The following is a 20,542-nucleotide window of genomic DNA, read 5'->3' as shown; positions in this document are numbered from 1 at the left end:
GAGGCCTACCGTGAAGGTGGTGACTGTCACCGAGAGGCTATAATGCCACTCCAACATCCACCACAAGCCAGTGGCATCAGTGAATGCGTGGCTTTGGGAGTACAAAACACGCCGTAAAAACTAGAGCTATACATTTTTGCCGGCATTTCTTGTAATTGAACATAATGATCAGGGGAGAGCGCGGACGCAGTCCCCCACTACCAGAAATTATGCAGTCGAGATTCCCACATTTGGGGAATTCGCAGGGGTCAGCACAACCGAAGTGCAATGGCTGGGCCTCGCCCTGGGTGAACCACCTTCTTGATCATGGTATCTCCCCTGCCAGGTAAGTATGAGTTGGGAGCACCGGAGACAGGGCCCTAGCTCTGAGACACAGTTGTTTGGCTCACGGTGCCTGCAATGCATATTCGCAGAGCCCAAAAGCCTTCGGTAACGCCTCGTCCTCCTTTGATACATTATTTGTTGAAGTGAAGCAAACACTGCTGTGAAATGACTAGGCTGTGAAATGACATATAAATTAATTTATCACATTTCTTGGCTCCCGTCCTTTTATTCCCCTTGCCAAAACAGAGTAAAACTTCCTGAGAAGCCACCGTGTAACCTCTGGCCGTCTCTGAGAAATCACAGCAAAAGCCAGATGACACAATGCCTTTGTCTCTGAGACAACACCAACTGCTATGAATTCTGGAAAACAAGCATGCAGGCAGTACAAGTTTTTCTAGCATACGTGACTGATCAAAACAGCCAACTCGGGGGAGGAGAGAACACGTCTCAGCCTTTGTCAAGCATGAAAACTTGTTTTCACACAAGACCTTCTGGGAGACTTGGTGAGAAGCTTGGTGGCAGCATTTAGGACCAAATGTATGCAGTTCAGGGATGTATTGCTAAGACAGGCTCAAAAGCCAACCACATTAGCCAGGGCAGGAGGAAATAAAGATGTGTCTACTTTTGATTGGCAGAGGGTTGGGAATGTTGCATACTGGGATAGGAAAGCAAAGAGAGGCCTACCGTGAAGGTGGTGACTGTCACCGAGAGGCTATAATGCCACTCCAACATCCACCACAAGCCAGTGGCATCAGTGAATGCGTGGCTTTGGGAGTACAAAACACGCTGTAAAAACTAGAGCTATACATTTTTGCCAGCATTTCTTGTAATTGAACATAATGATCAGGGGAGAGCGCGGACGCAGTCCCCCACTACCAGAAATTATGCAGTCGAGATTCCCACATTTGGGGAATTCGCAGGGGTCAGCACAACCGAAGTGCAATGGCTGGGCCTCGCCCTGGGTGAACCACCTTCTTGATCATGGTATCTCCCCTGCCAGGTAAGTATGAGTTGGGAGCACCGGAGACAGGGCCCTAGCTCTGAGACACAGTTGTTTGGCTCACGGTGCCTGCAATGCATATTCGCAGAGCCCAAAAGCCTTCGGTAACGCCTCGTCCTCCTTTGATACAGGATTTGTTGAAGTGAAGCAAACACTGCTGTGAAATGACTAGGCTGTGAAATGACATATACATTAATTTATCACATTTCTTGGCTCCCGTCCTTTTATTCCCCTTGCCAAAACAGAGTAAAACTTCCTGAGAAGCCACCGGGTAACCTCTGGCCGTCTCTGAGAAATCACAGCAAAAGCCAGATGACACAATGCCTTTGTCTCTGAGACAACACCAACTGCTATGAATTCTGGAAAACAAGCATGCAGGCAGTACAAGTTTTTCTAGCATACGTGACTGATCAAAACAGCCAACTCGGGGGAGGAGAGAACACGTCTCAGCCTTTGTCAAGCATGAAAACTTGTTTTCACACAAGACCTTCTGGGAGACTTGGTGAGAAGCTTGGTGGCAGCATTTAGGACCAAATGTATGCAGTTCAGGGATGTATTGCTAAGACAGGCTCAAAAGCCAACCACATTAGCCAGGGCAGGAGGAAATAAAGATGTGTCTACTTTTGATTGGCAGAGGGTTGGGAATGTTGCATACTGGGATAGGAAAGCAAAGAGAGGCCTACCGTGAAGGTGGTGACTGTCACCGAGAGGCTATAATGCCACTCCAACATCCACCACAAGCCAGTGGCATCAGTGAATGCGTGGCTTTGGGAGTACAAAACACGCCGTAAAAACTAGAGCTATACATTTTTGCCAGCATTTCTTGTAATTGAACATAATGATCAGGGGAGAGCGCGGACGCAGTCCCCCACTACCAGAAATTATGCAGTCGAGATTCCCACATTTGGGGAATTCGCAGGGGTCAGCACAACCGAAGTGCAATGGCTGGGCCTCGCCCTGGGTGAACCACCTTCTTGATCATGGTATCTCCCCTGCCAGGTAAGTATGAGTTGGGAGCACCGGAGACAGGGCCCTAGCTCTGAGACACAGTTGTTTGGCTCACGGTGCCTGCAATGCATATTCGCAGAGCCCAAAAGCCTTCGGTAACGCCTCGTCCTCCTTTGATACAGGATTTGTTGAAGTGAAGCAAACACTGCTGTGAAATGACTAGGCTGTGAAATGACATATAAATTAATTTATCACATTTCTTGGCTCCCGTCCTTTTATTCCCCTTGCCAAAACAGAGTAAAACTTCCTGAAAAGCCACCGGGTAACCTCTGGCCGTCTCTGAGAAATCACAGCAAAAGCCAGATGACACAATGCCTTTGTCTCTGAGACAACACCAACTGCTATGAATTCTGGAAAACAAGCATGCAGGCAGTACAAGTTTTTCTAGCACACGTGACTGATCAAAACAGCCAACTCGGGGGAGGAGAGAACACGTCTCAGCCTTTGTCAAGCATGAAAACTTGTTTTCACACAAGACCTTCTGGGAGACTTGGTGAGAAGCTTGGTGGCAGCATTTAGGACCAAATGTATGCAGTTCAGGGATGTATTGCTAAGACAGGCTCAAAAGCCAACCACATTAGCCAGGGCAGGAGGAAATAAAGATGTGTCTACTTTTGATTGGCAGAGGGTTGGGAATGTTGCATACTGGGATAGGAAAGCAAAGAGAGGCCTACCGTGAAGGTGGTGACTGTCACCGAGAGGCTATAATGCCACTCCAACATCCACCACAAGCCAGTGGCATCAGTGAATGCGTGGCTTTGGGAGTACAAAACACGCTGTAAAAACTAGAGCTATACATTTTTGCCGGCATTTCTTGTAATTGAACATAATGATCAGGGGAGAGCGCGGACGCAGTCCCCCACTACCAGAAATTATGCAGTCGAGATTCCCACATTTGGGGAATTCGCAGGGGTCAGCACAACCGAAGTGCAATGGCTGGGCCTCGCCCTGGGTGAACCACCTTCTTGATCATGGTATCTCCCCTGCCAGGTAAGTATGAGTTGGGAGCACCGGAGACAGGGCCCTAGCTCTGAGACACAGTTGTTTGGCTCACGGTGCCTGCAATGCATATTCGCAGAGCCCAAAAGCCTTCGGTAACGCCTCGTCCTCCTTTGATACATTATTTGTTGAAGTGAAGCAAACACTGCTGTGAAATGACTAGGCTGTGAAATGACATATAAATTAATTTATCACATTTCTTGGCTCCCGTCCTTTTATTCCCCTTGCCAAAACAGAGTAAAACTTCCTGAGAAGCCACCGTGTAACCTCTGGCCGTCTCTGAGAAATCACAGCAAAAGCCAGATGACACAATGCCTTTGTCTCTGAGACAACACCAACTGCTATGAATTCTGGAAAACAAGCATGCAGGCAGTACAAGTTTTTCTAGCATACGTGACTGATCAAAACAGCCAACTCGGGGGAGGAGAGAACACGTCTCAGCCTTTGTCAAGCATGAAAACTTGTTTTCACACAAGACCTTCTGGGAGACTTGGTGAGAAGCTTGGTGGCAGCATTTAGGACCAAATGTATGCAGTTCAGGGATGTATTGCTAAGACAGGCTCAAAAGCCAACCACATTAGCCAGGGCAGGAGGAAATAAAGATGTGTCTACTTTTGATTGGCAGAGGGTTGGGAATGTTGCATACTGGGATAGGAAAGCAAAGAGAGGCCTACCGTGAAGGTGGTGACTGTCACCGAGAGGCTATAATGCCACTCCAACATCCACCACAAGCCAGTGGCATCAGTGAATGCGTGGCTTTGGGAGTACAAAACACGCTGTAAAAACTAGAGCTATACATTTTTGCCGGCATTTCTTGTAATTGAACATAATGATCAGGGGAGAGCGCGGACGCAGTCCCCCACTACCAGAAATTATGCAGTCGAGATTCCCACATTTGGGGAATTCGCAGGGGTCAGCACAACCGAAGTGCAATGGCTGGGCCTCGCCCTGGGTGAACCACCTTCTTGATCATGGTATCTCCCCTGCCAGGTAAGTATGAGTTGGGAGCACCGGAGACAGGGCCCTAGCTCTGAGACACAGTTGTTTGGCTCACGGTGCCTGCAATGCATATTCGCAGAGCCCAAAAGCCTTCGGTAACGCCTCGTCCTCCTTTGATACAGGATTTGTTGAAGTGAAGCAAACACTGCTGTGAAATGACTAGGCTGTGAAATGACATATACATTAATTTATCACATTTCTTGGCTCCCGTCCTTTTATTCCCCTTGCCAAAACAGAGTAAAACTTCCTGAGAAGCCACCGGGTAACCTCTGGCCGTCTCTGAGAAATCACAGCAAAAGCCAGATGACACAATGCCTTTGTCTCTGAGACAACACCAACTGCTATGAATTCTGGAAAACAAGCATGCAGGCAGTACAAGTTTTTCTAGCATACGTGACTGATCAAAACAGCCAACTCGGGGGAGGAGAGAACACGTCTCAGCCTTTGTCAAGCATGAAAACTTGTTTTCACACAAGACCTTCTGGGAGACTTGGTGAGAAGCTTGGTGGCAGCATTTAGGACCAAATGTATGCAGTTCAGGGATGTATTGCTAAGACAGGCTCAAAAGCCAACCACATTAGCCAGGGCAGGAGGAAATAAAGATGTGTCTACTTTTGATTGGCAGAGGGTTGGGAATGTTGCATACTGGGATAGGAAAGCAAAGAGAGGCCTACCGTGAAGGTGGTGACTGTCACCGAGAGCCTCCTCTGCTGCTCAGGAACAGAGGGCCATGCTGACTCTGGTTTCTCTTCAAAGCGCACAAGTCTTTCGCCTTTTACTAAAGACTTCCGTGGAGAGGAACATCCATGAGTTGAATATATTTTTGGAAGGCTTTGCTGTATTGCTGAGCCTTTTGAAATTGTGAAAAGTCAAAGAGCTGTCCAACTTCAGAAACCCTGTGTCCACAAAGGAGAGGTTGGGCGGAGGCGATAAGCAGCAGCCATTGTTATGCGTGCGTACGTACGAGGTACCACAACACGTGAGATTTGTGCCAAGAGCTCGGCACGGACATCCACCACTTGGGGGTTATCGCTTCTCGGCCTTTTGGCTAAGATCAAGTGTAGTATCTGTTCTTATCAGTTTAATATCTGATATGTCCTCTATAAGAGGACTACATATTAAGCCGATTTTTAGCACGAGGGGCTGAAATTTGGAGCTTGCTCCTTTCACTCCACGCATCGACCTAGCATTGCAGTGCCGCTGGGAACGGTGCACTCTGTTCTTACCTTGTAGAAAACCAAGCACTCAAACAATTGTCCTGTTTCAAAAGTCAATTCACAGCGGGTGAAGGAAATGAAGGTAATGGTCCGGCAGAGAGAGAGAGCCAGTGTGTAAGGGATACAACGTCATAAGCACAGTCTCCTTTTGCCTTGAGTCTTGATTGAAGAACAATCCAGAAACTCTGATCAGGGGTTCCCAATTCCTTACGGATTGATATGGCTGCAGTAGATGTCTACTACACGTCTGTGCCTGACCATGCACGGCTCTCAGTGGGATCCCAATGAGCTTGAACTGGATTCCAAATTGAGTTGGAAGCCTTTGTCAAGCATGAAAACTTGTTTTCACACAAGACCTTCTGGGAGACTTGGTGAGAAGCTTGGTGGCAGCATATAGGACCAAATGTATGCAGTTCAGGGATGTATTGCTAAGACAGGCTCAAAAGCCAACCACATTAGCCAGGGCAGGAGGAAATAAAGATGTGTCTACTTTTGATTGGCAGAGGGTTGGGAATGTTGCATACTGGGATCGGAAAGCAAAGAGAGGCCTACCGTGAAGGTGGTGACTGTCACCGAGAGGCTATAATGCCACTCCAACATCCACCACAAGCCAGTGGCATCAGTGAATGCATGGCTTTGGGAGTACAAAACACGCCGTAAAAACTAGAGCTATACATTTTTGCCGGCATTTCTTGTAATTGAACATAATGATCAGGGGAGAGCGCGGACGCAGTCCCCCACTACCAGAAATTATGCAGTCGAGATTCCCACATTTGGGGAATTCGCAGGGGTCAGCACAACCGAAGTGCAATGGCTGGGCCTCGCCCTGGGTGAACCACCTTCTTGATCATGGTATCTCCCCTGCCAGGTAAGTATGAGTTGGGAGCACCGGAGACAGGGCCCTAGCTCTGAGACACAGTTGTTTGGCTCACGGTGCCTGCAATGCATATTCGCAGAGCCCAAAAGCCTTCGGTAACGCCTCGTCCTCCTTTGATACATTATTTGTTGAAGTGAAGCAAACACTGCTGTGAAATGACTAGGCTGTGAAATGACATATAAATTAATTTATCACATTTCTTGGCTCCCGTCCTTTTATTCCCCTTGCCAAAACAGAGTAAAACTTCCTGAGAAGCCACCGTGTAACCTCTGGCCGTCTCTGAGAAATCACAGCAAAAGCCAGATGACACAATGCCTTTGTCTCTGAGACAACACCAACTGCTATGAATTCTGGAAAACAAGCATGCAGGCAGTACAAGTTTTTCTAGCATACGTGACTGATCAAAACAGCCAACTCGGGGGAGGAGAGAACACGTCTCAGCCTTTGTCAAGCATGAAAACTTGTTTTCACACAAGACCTTCTGGGAGACTTGGTGAGAAGCTTGGTGGCAGCATTTAGGACCAAATGTATGCAGTTCAGGGATGTATTGCTAAGACAGGCTCAAAAGCCAACCACATTAGCCAGGGCAGGAGGAAATAAAGATGTGTCTACTTTTGATTGGCAGAGGGTTGGGAATGTTGCATACTGGGATAGGAAAGCAAAGAGAGGCCTACCGTGAAGGTGGTGACTGTCACCGAGAGGCTATAATGCCACTCCAACATCCACCACAAGCCAGTGGCATCAGTGAATGCGTGGCTTTGGGAGTACAAAACACGCTGTAAAAACTAGAGCTATACATTTTTGCCGGCATTTCTTGTAATTGAACATAATGATCAGGGGAGAGCGCGGACGCAGTCCCCCACTACCAGAAATTATGCAGTCGAGATTCCCACATTTGGGGAATTCGCAGGGGTCAGCACAACCGAAGTGCAATGGCTGGGCCTCGCCCTGGGTGAACCACCTTCTTGATCATGGTATCTCCCCTGCCAGGTAAGTATGAGTTGGGAGCACCGGAGACAGGGCCCTAGCTCTGAGACACAGTTGTTTGGCTCACGGTGCCTGCAATGCATATTCGCAGAGCCCAAAAGCCTTCGGTAACGCCTCGTCCTCCTTTGATACAGGATTTGTTGAAGTGAAGCAAACACTGCTGTGAAATGACTAGGCTGTGAAATGACATATACATTAATTTATCACATTTCTTGGCTCCCGTCCTTTTATTCCCCTTGCCAAAACAGAGTAAAACTTCCTGAGAAGCCACCGGGTAACCTCTGGCCGTCTCTGAGAAATCACAGCAAAAGCCAGATGACACAATGCCTTTGTCTCTGAGACAACACCAACTGCTATGAATTCTGGAAAACAAGCATGCAGGCAGTACAAGTTTTTCTAGCATACGTGACTGATCAAAACAGCCAACTCGGGGGAGGAGAGAACACGTCTCAGCCTTTGTCAAGCATGAAAACTTGTTTTCACACAAGACCTTCTGGGAGACTTGGTGAGAAGCTTGGTGGCAGCATTTAGGACCAAATGTATGCAGTTCAGGGATGTATTGCTAAGACAGGCTCAAAAGCCAACCACATTAGCCAGGGCAGGAGGAAATAAAGATGTGTCTACTTTTGATTGGCAGAGGGTTGGGAATGTTGCATACTGGGATAGGAAAGCAAAGAGAGGCCTACCGTGAAGGTGGTGACTGTCACCGAGAGGCTATAATGCCACTCCAACATCCACCACAAGCCAGTGGCATCAGTGAATGCGTGGCTTTGGGAGTACAAAACACGCCGTAAAAGCTAGAGCTATACATTTTTGCCGGCATTTCTTGTAATTGAACATAATGATCAGGGGAGAGCGCGGACGCAGTCCCCCACTACCAGAAATTATGCAGTCGAGATTCCCACATTTGGGGAATTCGCAGGGGTCAGCACAACCGAAGTGCAATGGCTGGGCCTCGCCCTGGGTGAACCACCTTCTTGATCATGGTATCTCCCCTGCCAGGTAAGTATGAGTTGGGAGCACCGGAGACAGGGCCCTAGCTCTGAGACACAGTTGTTTGGCTCACGGTGCCTGCAATGCATATTCGCAGAGCCCAAAAGCCTTCGGTAACGCCTCGTCCTCCTTTGATACAGGATTTGTTGAAGTGAAGCAAACACTGCTGTGAAATGACTAGGCTGTGAAATGACATATAAATTAATTTATCACATTTCTTGGCTCCCGTCCTTTTATTCCCCTTGCCAAAACAGAGTCAAACTTCCCGAAAAGCCACCGGGTAACCTCTGGCCGTCTCTGAGAAATCACAGCAAAAGCCAGATGACACAATGCCTTTGTCTCTGAGACAACACCAACTGCTATGAATTCTGGAAAACAAGCATGCAGGCAGTACAAGTTTTTCTAGCACACGTGACTGATCAAAACAGCCAACTCGGGGGAGGAGAGAACACGTCTCAGCCTTTGTCAAGCATGAAAACTTGTTTTCACACAAGACCTTCTGGGAGACTTGGTGAGAAGCTTGGTGGCAGCATATAGGACCAAATGTATGCAGTTCAGGGATGTATTGCTAAGACAGGCTCAAAAGCCAACCACATTAGCCAGGGCAGGAGGAAATAAAGATGTGTCTACTTTTGATTGGCAGAGGGTTGGGAATGTTGCATACTGGGATAGGAAAGCAAAGAGAGGCCTACCGTGAAGGTGGTGACTGTCACCGAGAGGCTATAATGCCAATCCAACATCCACCACAAGCCAGTGGCATCAGTGAATGCGTGGCTTTGGGAGTACAAAACACGCCGTAAAAACTAGAGCTATACATTTTTGCCGGCATTTCTTGTAATTGAACATAATGATCAGGGGAGAGCGCGGACGCAGTCCCCCACTACCAGAAATTATGCAGTCGAGATTCCCACATTTGGGGAATTCGCAGGGGTCAGCACAACCGAAGTGCAATGGCTGGGCCTCGCCCTGGGTGAACCACCTTCTTGATCATGGTATCTCCCCTGCCAGGTAAGTATGAGTTGGGAGCACCGGAGACAGGGCCCTAGCTCTGAGACACAGTTGTTTGGCTCACGGTGCCTGCAATGCATATTCGCAGAGCCCAAAAGCCTTCGGTAACGCCTCGTCCTCCTTTGATACATTATTTGTTGAAGTGAAGCAAACACTGCTGTGAAATGACTAGGCTGTGAAATGACATATAAATTAATTTATCACATTTCTTGGCTCCCGTCCTTTTATTCCCCTTGCCAAAACAGAGTAAAACTTCCTGAGAAGCCACCGTGTAACCTCTGGCCGTCTCTGAGAAATCACAGCAAAAGCCAGATGACACAATGCCTTTGTCTCTGAGACAACACCAACTGCTATGAATTCTGGAAAACAAGCATGCAGGCAGTACAAGTTTTTCTAGCATACGTGACTGATCAAAACAGCCAACTCGGGGGAGGAGAGAACACGTCTCAGCCTTTGTCAAGCATGAAAACTTGTTTTCACACAAGACCTTCTGGGAGACTTGGTGAGAAGCTTGGTGGCAGCATTTAGGACCAAATGTATGCAGTTCAGGGATGTATTGCTAAGACAGGCTCAAAAGCCAACCACATTAGCCAGGGCAGGAGGAAATAAAGATGTGTCTAGTTTTGATTGGCAGAGGGTTGGGAATGTTGCATACTGGGATAGGAAAGCAAAGAGAGGCCTACCGTGAAGGTGGTGACTGTCACCGAGAGGCTATAATGCCACTCCAACATCCACCACAAGCCAGTGGCATCAGTGAATGCGTGGCTTTGGGAGTACAAAACACGCTGTAAAAACTAGAGCTATACATTTTTGCCGGCATTTCTTGTAATTGAACATAATGATCAGGGGAGAGCGCGGACGCAGTCCCCCACTACCAGAAATTATGCAGTCGAGATTCCCACATTTGGGGAATTCGCAGGGGTCAGCACAACCGAAGTGCAATGGCTGGGCCTCGCCCTGGGTGAACCACCTTCTTGATCATGGTATCTCCCCTGCCAGGTAAGTATGAGTTGGGAGCACCGGAGACAGGGCCCTAGCTCTGAGACACAGTTGTTTGGCTCACGGTGCCTGCAATGCATATTCGCAGAGCCCAAAAGCCTTCGGTAACGCCTCGTCCTCCTTTGATACAGGATTTGTTGAAGTGAAGCAAACACTGCTGTGAAATGACTAGGCTGTGAAATGACATATAAATTAATTTATCACATTTCTTGGCTCCCGTCCTTTTATTCCCCTTGCCAAAACAGAGTCAAACTTCCTGAAAAGCCACCGGGTAACCTCTGGCCGTCTCTGAGAAATCACAGCAAAAGCCAGATGACACAATGCCTTTGTCTCTGAGACAACACCAACTGCTATGAATTCTGGAAAACAAGCATGCAGGCAGTACAAGTTTTTCTAGCACACGTGACTGATCAAAACAGCCAACTCGGGGGAGGAGAGAACACGTCTCAGCCTTTGTCAAGCATGAAAACTTGTTTTCACACAAGACCTTCTGGGAGACTTGGTGAGAAGCTTGGTGGCAGCATATAGGACCAAATGTATGCAGTTCAGGGATGTATTGCTAAGACAGGCTCAAAAGCCAACCACATTAGCCAGGGCAGGAGGAAATAAAGATGTGTCTACTTTTGATTGGCAGAGGGTTGGGAATGTTGCATACTGGGATAGGAAAGCAAAGAGAGGCCTACCGTGAAGGTGGTGACTGTCACCGAGAGGCTATAATGCCACTCCAACATCCACCACAAGCCAGTGGCATCAGTGAATGCGTGGCTTTGGGAGTACAAAACACGCCGTAAAAACTAGAGCTATACATTTTTGCCGGCATTTCTTGTAATTGAACATAATGATCAGGGGAGAGCGCGGACGCAGTCCCCCACTACCAGAAATTATGCAGTCGAGATTCCCACATTTGGGGAATTCGCAGGGGTCAGCACAACCGAAGTGCAATGGCTGGGCCTCGCCCTGGGTGAACCACCTTCTTGATCATGGTATCTCCCCTGCCAGGTAAGTATGAGTTGGGAGCACCGGAGACAGGGCCCTAGCTCTGAGACACAGTTGTTTGGCTCACGGTGCCTGCAATGCATATTCGCAGAGCCCAAAAGCCTTCGGTAACGCCTCGTCCTCCTTTGATACATTATTTGTTGAAGTGAAGCAAACACTGCTGTGAAATGACTAGGCTGTGAAATGACATATACATTAATTTATCACATTTCTTGGCTCCCGTCCTTTTATTCCCCTTGCCAAAACAGAGTAAAACTTCCTGAGAAGCCACCGTGTAACCTCTGGCCGTCTCTGAGAAATCACAGCAAAAGCCAGATGACACAATGCCTTTGTCTCTGAGACAACACCAACTGCTATGAATTCTGGAAAACAAGCATGCAGGCAGTACAAGTTTTTCTAGCATACGTGACTGATCAAAACAGCCAACTCGGGGGAGGAGAGAACACGTCTCAGCCTTTGTCAAGCATGAAAACTTGTTTTCACACAAGACCTTCTGGGAGACTTGGTGAGAAGCTTGGTGGCAGCATTTAGGACCAAATGTATGCAGTTCAGGGATGTATTGCTAAGACAGGCTCAAAAGCCAACCACATTAGCCAGGGCAGGAGGAAATAAAGATGTGTCTACTTTTGATTGGCAGAGGGTTGGGAATGTTGCATACTGGGATAGGAAAGCAAAGAGAGGCCTACCGTGAAGGTGGTGACTGTCACCGAGAGGCTATAATGCCACTCCAACATCCACCACAAGCCAGTGGCATCAGTGAATGCGTGGCTTTGGGAGTACAAAACACGCTGTAAAAACTAGAGCTATACATTTTTGCCGGCATTTCTTGTAATTGAACATAATGATCAGGGGAGAGCGCGGACGCAGTCCCCCACTACCAGAAATTATGCAGTCGAGATTCCCACATTTGGGGAATTCGCAGGGGTCAGCACAACCGAAGTGCAATGGCTGGGCCTCGCCCTGGGTGAACCACCTTCTTGATCATGGTATCTCCCCTGCCAGGTAAGTATGAGTTGGGAGCACCGGAGACAGGGCCCTAGCTCTGAGACACAGTTGTTTGGCTCACGGTGCCTGCAATGCATATTCGCAGAGCCCAAAAGCCTTCGGTAACGCCTCGTCCTCCTTTGATACAGGATTTGTTGAAGTGAAGCAAACACTGCTGTGAAATGACTAGGCTGTGAAATGACATATACATTAATTTATCACATTTCTTGGCTCCCGTCCTTTTATTCCCCTTGCCAAAACAGAGTAAAACTTCCTGAGAAGCCACCGGGTAACCTCTGGCCGTCTCTGAGAAATCACAGCAAAAGCCAGATGACACAATGCCTTTGTCTCTGAGACAACACCAACTGCTATGAATTCTGGAAAACAAGCATGCAGGCAGTACAAGTTTTTCTAGCATACGTGACTGATCAAAACAGCCAACTCGGGGGAGGAGAGAACACGTCTCAGCCTTTGTCAAGCATGAAAACTTGTTTTCACACAAGACCTTCTGGGAGACTTGGTGAGAAGCTTGGTGGCAGCATTTAGGACCAAATGTATGCAGTTCAGGGATGTATTGCTAAGACAGGCTCAAAAGCCAACCACATTAGCCAGGGCAGGAGGAAATAAAGATGTGTCTACTTTTGATTGGCAGAGGGTTGGGAATGTTGCATACTGGGATAGGAAAGCAAAGAGAGGCCTACCGTGAAGGTGGTGACTGTCACCGAGAGGCTATAATGCCACTCCAACATCCACCACAAGCCAGTGGCATCAGTGAATGCGTGGCTTTGGGAGTACAAAACACGCTGTAAAAACTAGAGCTATACATTTTTGCCGGCATTTCTTGTAATTGAACATAATGATCAGGGGAGAGCGCGGACGCAGTCCCCCACTACCAGAAATTATGCAGTCGAGATTCCCACATTTGGGGAATTCGCAGGGGTCAGCACAACCGAAGTGCAATGGCTGGGCCTCGCCCTGGGTGAACCACCTTCTTGATCATGGTATCTCCCCTGCCAGGTAAGTATGAGTTGGGAGCACCGGAGACAGGGCCCTAGCTCTGAGACACAGTTGTTTGGCTCACGGTGCCTGCAATGCATATTCGCAGAGCCCAAAAGCCTTCGGTAACGCCTCGTCCTCCTTTGATACAGGATTTGTTGAAGTGAAGCAAACACTGCTGTGAAATGACTAGGCTGTGAAATGACATATACATTAATTTATCACATTTCTTGGCTCCCGTCCTTTTATTCCCCTTGCCAAAACAGAGTAAAACTTCCTGAGAAGCCACCGGGTAACCTCTGGCCGTCTCTGAGAAATCACAGCAAAAGCCAGATGACACAATGCCTTTGTCTCTGAGACAACACCAACTGCTATGAATTCTGGAAAACAAGCATGCAGGCAGTACAAGTTTTTCTAGCATACGTGACTGATCAAAACAGCCAACTCGGGGGAGGAGAGAACACGTCTCAGCCTTTGTCAAGCATGAAAACTTGTTTTCACACAAGACCTTCTGGGAGACTTGGTGAGAAGCTTGGTGGCAGCATTTAGGACCAAATGTATGCAGTTCAGGGATGTATTGCTAAGACAGGCTCAAAAGCCAACCACATTAGCCAGGGCAGGAGGAAATAAAGATGTGTCTACTTTTGATTGGCAGAGGGTTGGGAATGTTGCATACTGGGATAGGAAAGCAAAGAGAGGCCTACCGTGAAGGTGGTGACTGTCACCGAGAGGCTATAATGCCACTCCAACATCCACCACAAGCCAGTGGCATCAGTGAATGCGTGGCTTTGGGAGTACAAAACACGCCGTAAAAACTAGAGCTATACATTTTTGCCGGCATTTCTTGTAATTGAACATAATGATCAGGGGAGAGCGCGGACGCAGTCCCCCACTACCAGAAATTATGCAGTCGAGATTCCCACATTTGGGGAATTCGCAGGGGTCAGCACAACCGAAGTGCAATGGCTGGGCCTCGCCCTGGGTGAACCACCTTCTTGATCATGGTATCTCCCCTGCCAGGTAAGTATGAGTTGGGAGCACCGGAGACAGGGCCCTAGCTCTGAGACACAGTTGTTTGGCTCACGGTGCCTGCAATGCATATTCGCAGAGCCCAAAAGCCTTCGGTAACGCCTCGTCCTCCTTTGATACAGGATTTGTTGAAGTGAAGCAAACACTGCTGTGAAATGACTAGGCTGTGAAATGACATATAAATTAATTTATCACATTTCTTGGCTCCCGTCCTTTTATTCCCCTTGCCAAAACAGAGTCAAACTTCCTGAAAAGCCACCGGGTAACCTCTGGCCGTCTCTGAGAAATCACAGCAAAAGCCAGATGACACAATGCCTTTGTCTCTGAGACAACACCAACTGCTATGAATTCTGGAAAACAAGCATGCAGGCAGTACAAGTTTTTCTAGCACACGTGACTGATCAAAACAGCCAACTCGGGGGAGGAGAGAACACGTCTCAGCCTTTGTCAAGCATGAAAACTTGTTTTCACACAAGACCTTCTGGGAGACTTGGTGAGAAGCTTGGTGGCAGCATATAGGACCAAATGTATGCAGTTCAGGGATGTATTGCTAAGACAGGCTCAAAAGCCAACCACATTAGCCAGGGCAGGAGGAAATAAAGATGTGTCTACTTTTGATTGGCAGAGGGTTGGGAATGTTGCATACTGGGATAGGAAAGCAAAGAGAGGCCTACCGTGAAGGTGGTGACTGTCACCGAGAGGCTATAATGCCACTCCAACATCCACCACAAGCCAGTGGCATCAGTGAATGCGTGGCTTTGGGAGTACAAAACACGCCGTAAAAACTAGAGCTATACATTTTTGCCGGCATTTCTTGTAATTGAACATAATGATCAGGGGAGAGCGCGGACGCAGTCCCCCACTACCAGAAATTATGCAGTCGAGATTCCCACATTTGGGGAATTCGCAGGGGTCAGCACAACCGAAGTGCAATGGCTGGGCCTCGCCCTGGGTGAACCACCTTCTTGATCATGGTATCTCCCCTGCCAGGTAAGTATGAGTTGGGAGCACCGGAGACAGGGCCCTAGCTCTGAGACACAGTTGTTTGGCTCACGGTGCCTGCAATGCATATTCGCAGAGCCCAAAAGCCTTCGGTAACGCCTCGTCCTCCTTTGATACATTATTTGTTGAAGTGAAGCAAACACTGCTGTGAAATGACTAGGCTGTGAAATGACATATAAATTAATTTATCACATTTCTTGGCTCCCGTCCTTTTATTCCCCTTGCCAAAACAGAGTAAAACTTCCTGAGAAGCCACCGTGTAACCTCTGGCCGTCTCTGAGAAATCACAGCAAAAGCCAGATGACACAATGCCTTTGTCTCTGAGACAACACCAACTGCTATGAATTCTGGAAAACAAGCATGCAGGCAGTACAAGTTTTTCTAGCATACGTGACTGATCAAAACAGCCAACTCGGGGGAGGAGAGAACACGTCTCAGCCTTTGTCAAGCATGAAAACTTGTTTTCACACAAGACCTTCTGGGAGACTTGGTGAGAAGCTTGGTGGCAGCATTTAGGACCAAATGTATGCAGTTCAGGGATGTATTGCTAAGACAGGCTCAAAAGCCAACCACATTAGCCAGGGCAGGAGGAAATAAAGATGTGTCTACTTTTGATTGGCAGAGGGTTGGGAATGTTGCATACTGGGATAGGAAAGCAAAGAGAGGCCTACCGTGAAGGTGGTGACTGTCACCGAGAGGCTATAATGCCACTCCAACATCCACCACAAGCCAGTGGCATCAGTGAATGCGTGGCTTTGGGAGTACAAAACACGCTGTAAAAACTAGAGCTATACATTTTTGCCGGCATTTCTTGTAATTGAACATAATGATCAGGGGAGAGCGCGGACGCAGTCCCCCACTACCAGAAATTATGCAGTCGAGATTCCCACATTTGGGGAATTCGCAGGGGTCAGCACAACCGAAGTGCAATGGCTGGGCCTCGCCCTGGGTGAACCACCTTCTTGATCATGGTATCTCCCCTGCCAGGTAAGTATGAGTTGGGAGCACCGGAGACAGGGCCCTAGCTCTGAGACACAGTTGTTTGGCTCACGGGGCCTGCAATGCATATTCGCAGAGCCCAAAAGCCTTCGGTAACGCCTCGTCCTCCTTTGATACAGGATTTGTTGAAGTGAAGCAAACACTGCTGTGAAATGACTAGGCTGTGAAATGACATATACATTAATTTATCACATTTCTTGGCTCCCGTCCTTTTATTCCCCTTGCCAAAACAGAGTAAAACTTCCTGAGAAGCCACCGGGTAACCTCTGGCCGTCTCTGAGAAATCACAGCAAAAGCCAGATGACACAATGCCTTTGTCTCTGAGACAACACCAACTGCTATGAATTCTGGAAAACAAGCATGCAGGCAGTACAAGTTTTTCTAGCATACGTGACTGATCAAAACAGCCAACTCGGGGGAGGAGAGAACACGTCTCAGCCTTTGTCAAGCATGAAAACTTGTTTTCACACAAGACCTTCTGGGAGACTTGGTGAGAAGCTTGGTGGCAGCATTTAGGACCAAATGTATGCAGTTCAGGGATGTATTGCTAAGACAGGCTCAAAAGCCAACCACATTAGCCAGGGCAGGAGGAAATAAAGATGTGTCTACTTTTGATTGGCAGAGGGTTGGGAATGTTGCATACTGGGATAGGAAAGCAAAGAGAGGCCTACCGTGAAGGTGGTGACTGTCACCGAGAGGCTATAATGCCACTCCAACATCCACCACAAGCCAGTGGCATCAGTGAATGCGTGGCTTTGGGAGTACAAAACACGCCGTAAAAACTAGAGCTATACATTTTTGCCGGCATTTCTTGTAATTGAACATAATGATCAGGGGAGAGCGCGGACGCAGTCCCCCACTACCAGAAATTATGCAGTCGAGATTCCCACATTTGGGGAATTCGCAGGGGTCAGCACAACCGAAGTGCAATGGCTGGGCCTCTCCCTGGGTGAACCACCTTCTTGATCATGGTATCTCCCCTGCCAGGTAAGTATGAGTTGGGAGCACCGGAGACAGGGCCCTAGCTCTGAGACACAGTTGTTTGGCTCACGGTGCCTGCAATGCATATTCGCAGAGCCCAAAAGCCTTCGGTAACGCCTCGTCCTCCTTTGATACATTATTTGTTGAAGTGAAGCAAACACTGCTGTGAGATGACTAGGCTGTGAAATGACATATAAATTAATTTATCACATTTCTTGGCTCCCGTCCTTTTATTCCCCTTGCCAAAACAGAGTAAAACTTCCTGAGAAGCCACCGTGTAACCTCTGGCCGTCTCTGAGAAATCACAGCAAAAGCCAGATGACACAATGCCTTTGTCTCTGAGACAACACCAACTGCTATGAATTCTGGAAAACAAGCATGCAGGCAGTACAAGTTTTTCTAGCATACGTGACTGATCAAAACAGCCAACTCGGGGGAGGAGAGAACACGTCTCAGCCTTTGTCAAGCATGAAAACTTGTTTTCACACAAGACCTTCTGGGAGACTTGGTGAGAAGCTTGGTGGCAGCATTTAGGACCAAATGTATGCAGTTCAGGGATGTATTGCTAAGACAGGCTCAAAAGCCAACCACATTAGCCAGGGCAGGAGGAAATAAAGATGTGTCTACTTTTGATTGGCAGAGGGTTGGGAATGTTGCATACTGGGATAGGAAAGCAAAGAGAGGCCTACCGTGAAGGTGGTGACTGTCACCGAGAGGCTATAATGCCACTCCAACATCCACCACAAGCCAGTGGCATCAGTGAATGCGTGGCTTTGGGAGTACAAAACACGCTGTAAAAACTAGAGCTATACATTTTTGCCGGCATTTCTTGTAATTGAACATAATGATCAGGGGAGAGCGCGGACGCAGTCCCCCACTACCAGAAATTATGCAGTCGAGATTCCCACATTTGGGGAATTCGCAGGGGTCAGCACAACCGAAGTGCAATGGCTGGGCCTCGCCCTGGGTGAACCACCTTCTTGATCATGGTATCTCCCCTGCCAGGTAAGTATGAGTTGGGAGCACCGGAGACAGGGCCCTAGCTCTGAGACACAGTTGTTTGGCTCACGGTGCCTGCAATGCATATTCGCAGAGCCCAAAAGCCTTCGGTAACGCCTCGTCCTCCTTTGATACAGGATTTGTTGAAGTGAAGCAAACACTGCTGTGAAATGACTAGGCTGTGAAATGACATATACATTAATTTATCACATTTCTTGGCTCCCGTCCTTTTATTCCCCTTGCCAAAACAGAGTAAAACTTCCTGAGAAGCCACCGGGTAACCTCTGGCCGTCTCTGAGAAATCACAGCAAAAGCCAGATGACACAATGCCTTTGTCTCTGAGACAACACCAACTGCTATGAATTCTGGAAAACAAGCATGCAGGCAGTACAAGTTTTTCTAGCATACGTGACTGATCAAAACAGCCAACTCGGGGGAGGAGAGAACACGTCTCAGCCTTTGTCAAGCATGAAAACTTGTTTTCACACAAGACCTTCTGGGAGACTTGGTGAGAAGCTTGGTGGCAGCATTTAGGACCAAATGTATGCAGTTCAGGGATGTATTGCTAAGACAGGCTCAAAAGCCAACCACATTAGCCAGGGCAGGAGGAAATAAAGATGTGTCTACTTTTGATTGGCAGAGGGTTGGGAATGTTGCATACTGGGATAGGAAAGCAAAGAGAGGCCTACCGTGAAGGTGGTGACTGTCACCGAGAGGCTATAATGCCACTCCAACATCCACCACAAGCCAGTGGCATCAGTGAATGCGTGGCTTTGGGAGTACAAAACACGCTGTAAAAACTAGAGCTATACATTTTTGCCGGCATTTCTTGTAATTGAACATAATGATCAGGGGAGAGCGCGGACGCAGTCCCCCACTACCAGAAATTATGCAGTCGAGATTCCCACATTTGGGGAATTCGCAGGGGTCAGCACAACCGAAGTGCAATGGCTGGGCCTCGCCCTGGGTGAACCACCTTCTTGATCATGGTATCTCCCCTGCCAGGTAAGTATGAGTTGGGAGCACCGGAGACAGGGCCCTAACTCTGAGACACAGTTGTTTGGCTCACGGTGCCTGCAATGCATATTCGCAGAGCCCAAAAGCCTTCGGTAACGCCTCGTCCTCCTTTGATACAGGATTTGTTGAAGTGAAGCAAACACTGCTGTGAAATGACTAGGCTGTGAAATGACATATACATTAATTTATCACATTTCTTGGCTCCCGTCCTTTTATTCCCCTTGCCAAAACAGAGTAAAACTTCCTGAGAAGCCACCGGGTAACCTCTGGCCGTCTCTGAGAAATCACAGCAAAAGCCAGATGACACAATGCCTTTGTCTCTGAGACAACACCAACTGCTATGAATTCTGGAAAACAAGCATGCAGGCAGTACAAGTTTTTCTAGCATACGTGACTGATCAAAACAGCCAACTCGGGGGAGGAGAGAACACGTCTCAGCCTTTGTCAAGCATGAAAACTTGTTTTCACACAAGACCTTCTGGGAGACTTGGTGAGAAGCTTGGTGGCAGCATTTAGGACCAAATGTATGCAGTTCAGGGATGTATTGCTAAGACAGGCTCAAAAGCCAACCACATTAGCCAGGGCAGGAGGAAATAAAGATGTGTCTACTTTTGATTGGCAGAGGGTTGGGAATGTTGCATACTGGGATAGGAAAGCAAAGAGAGGCCTACCGTGAAGGTGGTGACTGTCACCGAGAGGCTATAATGCCACTCCAACATCCACCACAAGCCAGTGGCATCAGTGAATGCGTGGCTTTGGGAGTACAAAACACGCCGTAAAAACTAGAGCTATACATTTTTGCCGGCATTTCTTGTAATTGAACATAATGATCAGGGGAGAGCGCGGACGCAGTCCCCCACTACCAGAAATTATGCAGTCGAGATTCCCACATTTGGGGAATTCGCAGGGGTCAGCACAACCGAAGTGCAATGGCTGGGCCTCGCCCTGGGTGAACCACCTTCTTGATCATGGTATCTCCCCTGCCAGGTAAGTATGAGTTGGGAGCACCGGAGACAGGGCCCTAGCTCTGAGACACAGTTGTTTGGCTCACGGTGCCTGCAATGCATATTCGCAGAGCCCAAAAGCCTTCGGTAACGCCTCGTCCTCCTTTGATACAGGATTTGTTGA

At 48.1% G+C, this 20,542-nt stretch overlaps 22 non-coding genes across 22 annotated transcripts; 2 read left to right on the top strand and 20 right to left on the bottom strand.

The window, feature by feature from the left end:
• Positions 1-169: 169 nt before the first annotated feature.
• LOC138413035 (U1 spliceosomal RNA) lies at positions 170-333 on the bottom strand. Its single transcript, XR_011245371.1, has one exon. It is a non-coding gene; the product is annotated as a U1 spliceosomal RNA (small nuclear RNA).
• An 835-nt stretch (positions 334-1,168) lies between these two features.
• Positions 1,169-1,332, bottom strand: LOC138413034 (U1 spliceosomal RNA). The gene has a single exon (XR_011245370.1). It is a non-coding gene; the product is annotated as a U1 spliceosomal RNA (small nuclear RNA).
• Positions 1,333-2,167: 835 nt separating this feature from the next.
• LOC138413033 (U1 spliceosomal RNA) lies at positions 2,168-2,331 on the bottom strand. The gene has a single exon (XR_011245369.1). It is a non-coding gene; the product is annotated as a U1 spliceosomal RNA (small nuclear RNA).
• Positions 2,332-3,166: 835 nt separating this feature from the next.
• LOC138413032 (U1 spliceosomal RNA) lies at positions 3,167-3,330 on the bottom strand. Its single transcript, XR_011245368.1, has one exon. It is a non-coding gene; the product is annotated as a U1 spliceosomal RNA (small nuclear RNA).
• An 835-nt stretch (positions 3,331-4,165) lies between these two features.
• LOC138413031 (U1 spliceosomal RNA) lies at positions 4,166-4,329 on the bottom strand. The gene has a single exon (XR_011245367.1). It is a non-coding gene; the product is annotated as a U1 spliceosomal RNA (small nuclear RNA).
• Positions 4,330-5,064: 735 nt separating this feature from the next.
• On the top strand, positions 5,065-5,182 carry LOC138412642 (U5 spliceosomal RNA). The gene has a single exon (XR_011244977.1). It is a non-coding gene; the product is annotated as a U5 spliceosomal RNA (small nuclear RNA).
• A 176-nt stretch (positions 5,183-5,358) lies between these two features.
• LOC138413292 (U2 spliceosomal RNA) lies at positions 5,359-5,550 on the top strand. The gene has a single exon (XR_011245629.1). It is a non-coding gene; the product is annotated as a U2 spliceosomal RNA (small nuclear RNA).
• Positions 5,551-6,259: 709 nt separating this feature from the next.
• On the bottom strand, positions 6,260-6,423 carry LOC138413030 (U1 spliceosomal RNA). The gene has a single exon (XR_011245366.1). It is a non-coding gene; the product is annotated as a U1 spliceosomal RNA (small nuclear RNA).
• Positions 6,424-7,258: 835 nt separating this feature from the next.
• LOC138413029 (U1 spliceosomal RNA) lies at positions 7,259-7,422 on the bottom strand. Its single transcript, XR_011245365.1, has one exon. It is a non-coding gene; the product is annotated as a U1 spliceosomal RNA (small nuclear RNA).
• Positions 7,423-8,257: 835 nt separating this feature from the next.
• On the bottom strand, positions 8,258-8,421 carry LOC138413028 (U1 spliceosomal RNA). Its single transcript, XR_011245364.1, has one exon. It is a non-coding gene; the product is annotated as a U1 spliceosomal RNA (small nuclear RNA).
• Positions 8,422-9,256: 835 nt separating this feature from the next.
• On the bottom strand, positions 9,257-9,420 carry LOC138413026 (U1 spliceosomal RNA). The gene has a single exon (XR_011245362.1). It is a non-coding gene; the product is annotated as a U1 spliceosomal RNA (small nuclear RNA).
• An 835-nt stretch (positions 9,421-10,255) lies between these two features.
• Positions 10,256-10,419, bottom strand: LOC138413025 (U1 spliceosomal RNA). The gene has a single exon (XR_011245361.1). It is a non-coding gene; the product is annotated as a U1 spliceosomal RNA (small nuclear RNA).
• Positions 10,420-11,254: 835 nt separating this feature from the next.
• LOC138413024 (U1 spliceosomal RNA) lies at positions 11,255-11,418 on the bottom strand. Its single transcript, XR_011245360.1, has one exon. It is a non-coding gene; the product is annotated as a U1 spliceosomal RNA (small nuclear RNA).
• Positions 11,419-12,253: 835 nt separating this feature from the next.
• LOC138413023 (U1 spliceosomal RNA) lies at positions 12,254-12,417 on the bottom strand. The gene has a single exon (XR_011245359.1). It is a non-coding gene; the product is annotated as a U1 spliceosomal RNA (small nuclear RNA).
• An 835-nt stretch (positions 12,418-13,252) lies between these two features.
• On the bottom strand, positions 13,253-13,416 carry LOC138413022 (U1 spliceosomal RNA). Its single transcript, XR_011245358.1, has one exon. It is a non-coding gene; the product is annotated as a U1 spliceosomal RNA (small nuclear RNA).
• An 835-nt stretch (positions 13,417-14,251) lies between these two features.
• Positions 14,252-14,415, bottom strand: LOC138413021 (U1 spliceosomal RNA). Its single transcript, XR_011245357.1, has one exon. It is a non-coding gene; the product is annotated as a U1 spliceosomal RNA (small nuclear RNA).
• Positions 14,416-15,250: 835 nt separating this feature from the next.
• On the bottom strand, positions 15,251-15,414 carry LOC138413020 (U1 spliceosomal RNA). The gene has a single exon (XR_011245356.1). It is a non-coding gene; the product is annotated as a U1 spliceosomal RNA (small nuclear RNA).
• Positions 15,415-16,249: 835 nt separating this feature from the next.
• Positions 16,250-16,413, bottom strand: LOC138413019 (U1 spliceosomal RNA). The gene has a single exon (XR_011245355.1). It is a non-coding gene; the product is annotated as a U1 spliceosomal RNA (small nuclear RNA).
• An 835-nt stretch (positions 16,414-17,248) lies between these two features.
• LOC138413131 (U1 spliceosomal RNA) lies at positions 17,249-17,412 on the bottom strand. The gene has a single exon (XR_011245467.1). It is a non-coding gene; the product is annotated as a U1 spliceosomal RNA (small nuclear RNA).
• Positions 17,413-18,247: 835 nt separating this feature from the next.
• Positions 18,248-18,411, bottom strand: LOC138413018 (U1 spliceosomal RNA). The gene has a single exon (XR_011245354.1). It is a non-coding gene; the product is annotated as a U1 spliceosomal RNA (small nuclear RNA).
• Positions 18,412-19,246: 835 nt separating this feature from the next.
• LOC138413017 (U1 spliceosomal RNA) lies at positions 19,247-19,410 on the bottom strand. Its single transcript, XR_011245353.1, has one exon. It is a non-coding gene; the product is annotated as a U1 spliceosomal RNA (small nuclear RNA).
• Positions 19,411-20,245: 835 nt separating this feature from the next.
• On the bottom strand, positions 20,246-20,409 carry LOC138413015 (U1 spliceosomal RNA). The gene has a single exon (XR_011245351.1). It is a non-coding gene; the product is annotated as a U1 spliceosomal RNA (small nuclear RNA).
• Between the last annotated feature and the right edge of the window lie 133 nt (positions 20,410-20,542).

Source organism: Paralichthys olivaceus, chromosome 12, assembly GCF_024713975.1.
Source record: "Paralichthys olivaceus isolate ysfri-2021 chromosome 12, ASM2471397v2, whole genome shotgun sequence".
Classification (NCBI taxonomy): Eukaryota; Metazoa; Chordata; class Actinopteri; order Pleuronectiformes; family Paralichthyidae; genus Paralichthys; species Paralichthys olivaceus.
Note: the sequence above shows the minus strand (reverse complement) of the source record. Positions and strands in the feature narration are given on the sequence as shown.